Below are 8,543 nucleotides of genomic sequence, written 5' to 3'. Positions count from 1 at the left end.
CTAACTTATCTATGCTTCTCTATTTTATGTAATTCTTGCCTGTGACCTTCTATAAAATCAACAAAGGGGCTCTAGCTCATTTTATAGATGAGGAAGCTGAGGCAAACTGGGAGTGACATGTTTAGGGTCACACAACTAATAAAGTGTCTGAGGCTATATTTGAATTCACAAAAATAAATATTCTTGAACAAAAGGTCAAGGATTTCAAGGAAATTAATGAAATTAATAAAATCAATAAAGAGGACCATTCTTAAGTAAGGGCAGCTCATGTGGAAGATTGATTTAAAATAAAGCAAGCTACTTCTTTAGAACATGTCTTGAGGTCAGGGTCGATTCAGTCCAAACTACTATAGCTAATATAGTTATCTCTTTCCCATCATGTTTTCAATATATATAATGTGTTGGCATAAAAAATTAAGTGGTATTTTTTTTGGGGGGGCGGGGAATTTTGTGGAAGCTGCAAATGACGTGTGAAGGCCAGTAGACAATATGGAAATTATGAACAAAAACATAATCTAAAGTTTACAACAAGGTATTATAAATACTCCATAAAAGAAAAAGAAAAAATTCAGACCTTTTCTCTGGTATGAATGGAGTGCCAAAATTTTTATGTGGATTTTCCAGATTGTGGGAGTGCTATTGTCCTTAATCCCTGTTATGTAGAAAGGACAATTATATATCTATGTGGAAGGAATATTATGTTTATGCTCTTGTATTTCTCCTGGGTTAGACAAAGTGTAGAGCATCACATTAATTTCTGAGCACAACATTTTAGGAAAGACATTAATAAGCTATAGAATGTCCAGGGAAGGATATACAGAATGTGAAGGATCTCAAGAGCATTCCATAGAAGATTAATGGAAAGAACTGAGAATGTTAATGCAGATTTTTTTTTGACTAGGTGAAAGAGGAAATTTTTTTTTTTGCCTCAATTGCTACCTAGCCTCACTGAATGGGTGCAGCCTCAGTCAAACTGAGACCACCTTAGCTTAAAATGGCCAAGGTCTCCTATCACATCTAGGACCACCTCCAGTTTACTTTGATCTATCTCTTGCTACTGGACCCAGATGGTTCTAGACAGGCAAGTGGGGCAAGTGACCCTGCTCAGCCTTTCCTCAATTAAATCCAGTTCAGTTGCATGCCATGGCATTTCCTCTCTGATGTCATGGTCCTCTTCAAGAACAAAGAACAAAAACAAGGAAAAGGGTTTCATGATACAAAACATGGGGATAAAACTCCAAAAAAGTCTAGCATCACTGACCTAGGTCAGTTTCTCTTCCTTGAATTCCCACATTTAGTATGTATAGTCTGAAGATTTCACCTAACTTATTTCATTTGAAATGAATCTGAATGAGCTAGGTAAAGGGCAGCAGAAAGCCTTGGAGAACTCACTGTGTGCTAAAGCAATATATTTTATTGATTCTGTTTTATTAGTCTGGCAATGGAAAAACAATGTTTTTGTCAATCATTGAGGTGGGAAAAAAACATTTAGAATCCAAACAGGTTCTTTATTTTAGTTGGAGCAATATGAGATTTGTATTGACTCAGGCACCAGAGGATCTGTGTTCAACTCTTCTGCTTGATGCTTACCATCTGTGTAATCTTGGTTGAGTAAACTCTAAAGACTTTAGTTTTTTATATGTAAAAGTTGATGATTGGAATAGATGGATTCTACTGTCCCTTCTCTCTCTAAACTTATAATCCCGTGATGTTACAAAAACAGAACAGGAAAAGAACTTGAGTTCTGTTTCTTACAGGGTAGAAATGTTTCCCTTTTTTTTCAGCCAAGGTAACTTTTTACCACAAAAACCACAAAGGGAAAAAAGCCATTCTCTTGTCAGTAATTATTATGCTGTAATTTCTGATGTTCGTTATATGTGTCTTGGTATTAAGGGAAAAGATGAAAACTTAAATTATTTGGGTACTTAGCTTCATCACTTAGAGTTTCAATAAGATTATAAGGGGAAAATATGGCTGAACTATGATTTCTCTTCACTTAAGTTGTTTTTAATAAAATCACATTACTAAAGATGTCTTTTTTCTTCCAACACCACAGAATCACATTATGTCACAGCTGGAAGGAACCTAAGTGAACATCTAGTCCAACTCATATCATCCAACTTTTATCCAACTTTCACTTGAAAATCTCCAGTGATTGGGGAACCCATTCTCCTTTTGGATAGCTTATTGTTAGGTAGCTATTTCTTTCAGTTGTTCAATCATTTCAGTTGTGTCCAATCATTTGTGACCCCATTTTTTTTTTGGCAAAAATACTAGAGTAATTTGTTATTTTCTTCTCCAGCTCATTTCATAGATGAGAAAGCTGAGGCAAACTGGGAGTGATATGTCTAGGGTCACATAGCTAGTAAAGTGTCTCAGACTGAATTTGAATTCACAAAAATAAATCTTCCTGAACAAAAAGTCAAGGATTTCACAGAAATTAATGAAAAAATTCAAATGAAGGTGGCCTAGCTGTACCAAACCTTACACTATATTATAAAGCAGCTTTCATCAAAACCATTTGGTACTGCTTAAGAAATAGAGTTAGGTTCAAGACACAATAGTCAATGACTATACTAGTGCTTAAGAAACCCAAAGACCCCAGCTTCTGGAATAAGAATTCACAATATGACAAAAATTGCTGGGAAAATTAGAAATTAATATGAAAGAAACTAGGCATTGACTCACATTTTACACTGTATACCAAAATAAGGTTGAAATGGGTTCATGATTTTGACATAAAGAGTGATATTATAAATAAATTAGAAGAACAAAGGATAGTCTATCTCTCAGACCTGTGGAGAAGGAAGGAATTCTTGGCCAAAGAAGAACTAGATTACCTTGTAGAATGCAAAAATGGATAATTTTGATTATATTAAATTTAAAAGGTTTTATACAAACAAAACCAATGCAGACAAGATTAGAAGTGAAACAAACTGGGGGAAAGGTTTTGCATCCAAGTGTTCTGATAAAGGCCTCGTTTCTAAAAGAGAATTGGATCAAATTTATAAGATTTCATGCCATTCTCCAATTGGTAAATGGTCAAAGGATATGAAAAGATAATTTTCAGATGAAGAAATGAAAACCATTTTTAATCATGTGAAAAAAATGTTCTAAATCACTATTGATCAGAGAAATGAGAATTAAGACAATTTTGAGGGATCACAACACAATATCTCGGCTAAGATGGTAAGAAAAGATAACGATAAATATTGGAGGGGATGTGAGAAAACTGGGACACTAATTTCTGGAGAGCAATTTGGAACTATGCCCAAAGGGCTTTCAAACTGTGCTTACCCTTTGATACAGCAGTGTTTTCATTAGACTTATATCCCAAAGAGATAATAAAGGAGGAAAAAGGATCCACATATGCAAGAATATTTGTGGCAGCCCTTTTTACAGTGGCAAAAAACTGGAAACTAAGTGGATAGCCATCAGTTGGAAAATGGCTGAATAAGTTATTGTATATGAATGTAATGGAATAGTATTGTTCTGTAAGAAATGATCAGCAGGATGATTTTAGAAAGAGGGAGCAGAAGATTTTTAGAGAGAAGTCATGGAAACTTCCATGAACTGATGCTAAGTGAAATGAGCAGAACCAGGAGATCATTATGCACAGCAATAACAAGATTATATGATGAATAATTGTGATGAACCTGGCTCTTTTCAACAATAAAGTGATTCAGGCCAATTCCAATAGACTTGTGATGGAGAGAATTATCTGCACCCAGAAAGAGAATTATGGGGACTGAATGTGGGATCACAACATAGTATTTTTATATTTTTTGCTGTTTGCTTGTTTTTTTTTTCCTTTCTCATTTTTTCCCCTTTTTGTTCAGATTTTTTTGTGTGTAGCATGATAAATGTGGAAATATGTATAGAAGAATTGTATATATTTAACATATATTGGATTACTTGCTGTCTGGGGAAATGGTGGGGAAAAGAAAGGAAAATTTTTGGAACACAAGGTTTTGTGAAGGTGAATATTGAAAATTATCTATTCATATGATTTGAAAACAAAAGGCTTTAATTTAAAAAAAAAAAAGAAAAATAGGGGCAGATAGGTGGCACAATGGATAGAGCACCAGCCCTGAAGTCAGGAGGACCTGAATTCAAATCTGATCTCAGACATTTAACACTTCCTAACTCTGTCACCCTGGTCAAGTCACTTAACCCCAATTGCCTCAGCAAAAGCAAAAGAAAAAAAGGAAAAAAAAAGAAATCTTCCAGACTTCAAGTCCAATTCCCTTTCCATTAAACCACCTAACTGCCCCTTTAAAGCAGTTAAGAACTTCTACATAGAAGTAGTTGTTGTCATGATTCCATGTTTCTTGGCAAAGATAACTGGAGTTATTTGACATTTGGTTCTCCAACTGGTTTTATGGTTGAGGAAACTGAAGCAAAAATGATTAAGTGATCTGCCCAGGATCATAAAATTAATAAGTGTCTGAGGCCACATTTGAATTCAGGTTTTCTTTTGCCTCCTGACTCTCTTTCCAACTGAGCCATCTAACTCTGTTTTCAAAGTCTATTTAACAAAACCCAAACTCATGCTCAAATATGGCCTTTCCATGTTTCTTCAGCTCTGGCTGACCAGGTGATTGTAGAATGTATAAAGATTCTTGACAGAATGAAATTATCAACACACCTGAAGAGCAAAAGCAGTGAGAAACAGTTTTGAAAATTATACCCTTAGCTTAAATGGCTGAAAGATAAACTCTAGGTCAACACCAGTCATCTCATAGATTCTTTGCTCCTCTTAAATAAATATTCATATTAAGAAAAGTTTTTTTTAAGCCAACCTAAGATTGGTATGGACAATCATAACTTTGCAAATGCAAACTAAGACCTTTTGTTGAAGTAATCAGCTTCTATAACTTTTATAGTCAGAATTTTTCATTTCAGAGACAATCTCCTGGGGTCTGCCTAAGAGTGGTGCAAGTCACAATATTTAGGAACAGAGAAAGAAATATAGAAAGGAATAAACACTCTTATCTTTTCCAAGTCAACACTATTTTTTTCAACAATTCCCAATTTCCTCCTTCTTCAAGGGATTTTGAACCCAGATATTAATTCTCACCATGTTATATAACAACTGACATATATGATAAAAAACCAAATACAATTATAATATATATAAATATAATAGTATATTTCAATTATAAATATTATAAATAATGCTAAATATTATTAATGTAACCTGAGTCTCAGAGTTGGAAAGGTCCTGAGATGCCCTCCACTCCAAAGATTCTTTAACTGTGAGTCATAACCCCATATAGTGCTGTGTAATTGAATATGGGGATCATGAAAAATTTGGCAACAGTATACACTATTATATATTCTGCCAAGATTTAATTCTTTTTTTTCCCCTGAGGCATTGGGATTAAGTGACTTACCTCAGATCACACAGCTAATTAAGTGTTAAGTGTCTGAGTCCAGATTTCAACTCAGATCCTCCTGACTTCAGGGTCAGTGCTCTATCCACTTGTGATCTCTAGATGGCCCATATAAAATCATCCTTTTTTCCCCCATGGGTAATTTTTCAGCATTGACAATTGCAAAACCTTTTGCACCAATTTTTCCCCTCCTTCCCTACCTCCACCCCCTCCCCCAGATGCAGGTTGACCAATACATGTTAAATATGTTAAAATATAAGTTAAATACAATATATGTATAAATGTCCAAGCAGTTATTTTACTGTACAAAAAGAATCGGACTTTGAAATACTATACAATTAGCCTGTGAAGGAAATAAAAAATTCAGGTAGACAAAAATAGAGGGAATGGGAATTCTATGTAGTGGTTCATAATCATCTCCCAGAGTTCTTTCACTGGATAAAGCTGGTTCAGTTCATTCCTGTTCAATTCTGATTTTCAGTGAAGTATTCTCTTCACTCACTTTTTTAAAATCTTTCTCTAATTGTCCAATTGAGTTCTTTTGTTCTGTGGAATTTTTTTCCATTTCGCCAATTTTGTTTTTTAGAGAGCTGTTTTCTGTTTCCAGTTCACTAATCCTATTTTTCAAGGTTTTTACTTCTTTATCCACTCTCTCTTTAACTTTCTCCAGACTCTTTTCCCATTTTTCTTCTAGCTCCCTTGTGAGAGCCTTTTTAATCACTTCTATGAGGTTCATCTGTGCTGAGGAACAGCCGATCTCCTCCTTTGGGGAATCACCTGGGGACTGCCTGTTTTTAGTCTCCTCAGGATTTAGAGTCTGCTCTCTATCTGTATAGAAGCTGTCAAGGGTTGAAGTCCTCTTCAGCTTCTTGCTCATTCTGTCTATTAATCAGAGATAAACTACCAAAGAAAAACAGAAAAAAACTGGAGTCTTTCTTTGGGGGAGGGGCTGGGTGTGTTATCGAGCTTCCTCTACAGACTGCAGGTGGCAGCAGTGAGGCACTAGCAGGACTGTGCTGCGCCTGCGCTCTGAGATCCCAGAGCGTGCTGAGTCACTAAGGGGGGGGAAGGGGGGGGGGCCAGGTCCTGAGAGACTTCAGCTGTTTGCGGTTGTGTTCTTCAGCCCCGGTGTTTTTAGCTTTTCTGCTGGGCTGTTGACTTGCTGCGGAGGAAATTATCCAAACCTGTAGCGAAGCTCTCCCCGCAGAAACGGCTACGATCACTCTCCACCCCCTCTCCAGTCTGCTCCCGTGCTCTCACTGCCGCTGCCCTCAGCCTGTGCCCGATCTAAAACCGCCCCAGCCCTCCAGTAAAGACAGACCTTTCTTGGCGGATCTCAAGGATGGCTTCTCTTGGTAACTATTTGTGGGTTTTTTTCAGTCAAGCATTGATTCAGAGGCTTGTAATGAAGTGGATAGTGAGAGAAAGCGCGGAGCTTATGCAACTGTGAGCCTCCTCTCCGCCATCTTAACCGGAAGTCCTTTGCATTCTTTAAAATCTCTTTGGCATATAAGCCAGTAGAAACACTGTTGGATCAAAGGGTATGCACAGTTTGATAACTTTTTGAGCATCGTTCCAAATTGCTCTCAAGAATGGCTGGATGTATTCAAATTCCACCAACAATGCATATAACCTCATCTTGAAAAACTCTAACAAAAGAGATTTAACAATTTACCTAGGCATTTAGTACAGTGCCTGGCAATAATGTATACTTAATAAATGCAAACTGACTGATTGACAAGGCAGTTTGTCTCACTTTTTTTCTATCTCTGGTCTTTAGGAAGTTTTTCCGTATATCAAACCCAAATTTTCCTCCGCAAATTCATTGATCCTAATTCTATTCTCTCTATATTAAGCAGAACAAGCCAGAGAAAGGAAGAGAATAAGCATTTATATAGTGCCTACTATGTAATAGGCATTTTGCTAAGTGCTTTTTTATAAATATTTTCTTGTTTGATTATAACGAAGTCTGATCTCTCTTTAATATGACAACTCTTCAGATCCTTGAAAACATTGATTTTCCTATAAATTTTCTTATTGCTGCTAAAAAAGAGAAAAAGTCAATTCCTTCAACTAGTCCTCATCCAAGATGACCACAAGTGCCTTCTCCAACCTCCTTTGAATTTTCTCCAGTTTCTCAATGTTCTTTCTAAATTGTGGTGGCCAGAAAGGAATACAATACATCAGTAATGGTTGGACAAGGGAACATAAAATGGCACTGCAAACTTCCCAGTGCTGGATAGTTTAGTTCTCTATCTGATCTGGTATTGCATTTGGATTTTTGTTTTGTTTTGTTACTTTGTTTTTGATGATGTATCACACTATTAATTCGTATTCAGTTTACAATCCAATAAACCACCCAGAACTTTTTTAGACAATCTGCTATCTAGCTTTCCTACCATTACATTATAAAGTTGTTTTCTTGAATCTGGCCTTAAATTTCATCCTATTAGATATTGTGCAGTGAAATAGGCTTGAAAGATCTTTTTGGATCCATTTCTATCATTTTGGTGATCTTCTATGGTTTAGTATTACTTGAAACCAACAAGCTTTTATTAAATTATTAAATACACACTGTGTGCCACAGCCTGCACAGGGCACTGGAGATAACTAAAGCCTAAGCAAAACAGTACTCATCCTTGTCCTTAACTTCTAATAGAGAGATAACATATATAGAGAGATAACATATATGAAAGGAAAGACTTGATAAAGAAAGGGCCCGTTAAGCTGAATCTTAAAGGAAGCCAAAACTCTAAGAGGCAAAGGTGAAGAGGGAAGATATCCCAAATATGCAGGTGGGAAATAGAATATTGTAGATGATGAATAGCAAAAAAATTGCTTTGTTTGGACTGAAGACTGAAGGTTATGCCAGTGTTTTTTAAATTGTCATGTATCTCACTGAAAGATTCTTATGTGATCCTAAGGTTTTATACAAAAAGGTCATCCATAAACAGAAGCATTGGGAGAAATTAGTCCTGTATAAGAAAGCTTTCTTCTACTTGGATATTACTTAGGACATCTTTCATGACTCTGAAAAATGCTGAAGAACCATAGATATTTAATGATTTGATTAAAGACGATACTCAGCAGATTATCGGAAGGAAAATTTGTATCTCCCCGGTCAGATTTCTCATGGAATGATGAATA

The sequence above is a fragment of the Antechinus flavipes genome, chromosome 3 (assembly GCF_016432865.1).
Source record: "Antechinus flavipes isolate AdamAnt ecotype Samford, QLD, Australia chromosome 3, AdamAnt_v2, whole genome shotgun sequence".
NCBI classification, from domain to species: Eukaryota; Metazoa; Chordata; class Mammalia; order Dasyuromorphia; family Dasyuridae; genus Antechinus; species Antechinus flavipes.
Note: the sequence above shows the minus strand (reverse complement) of the source record.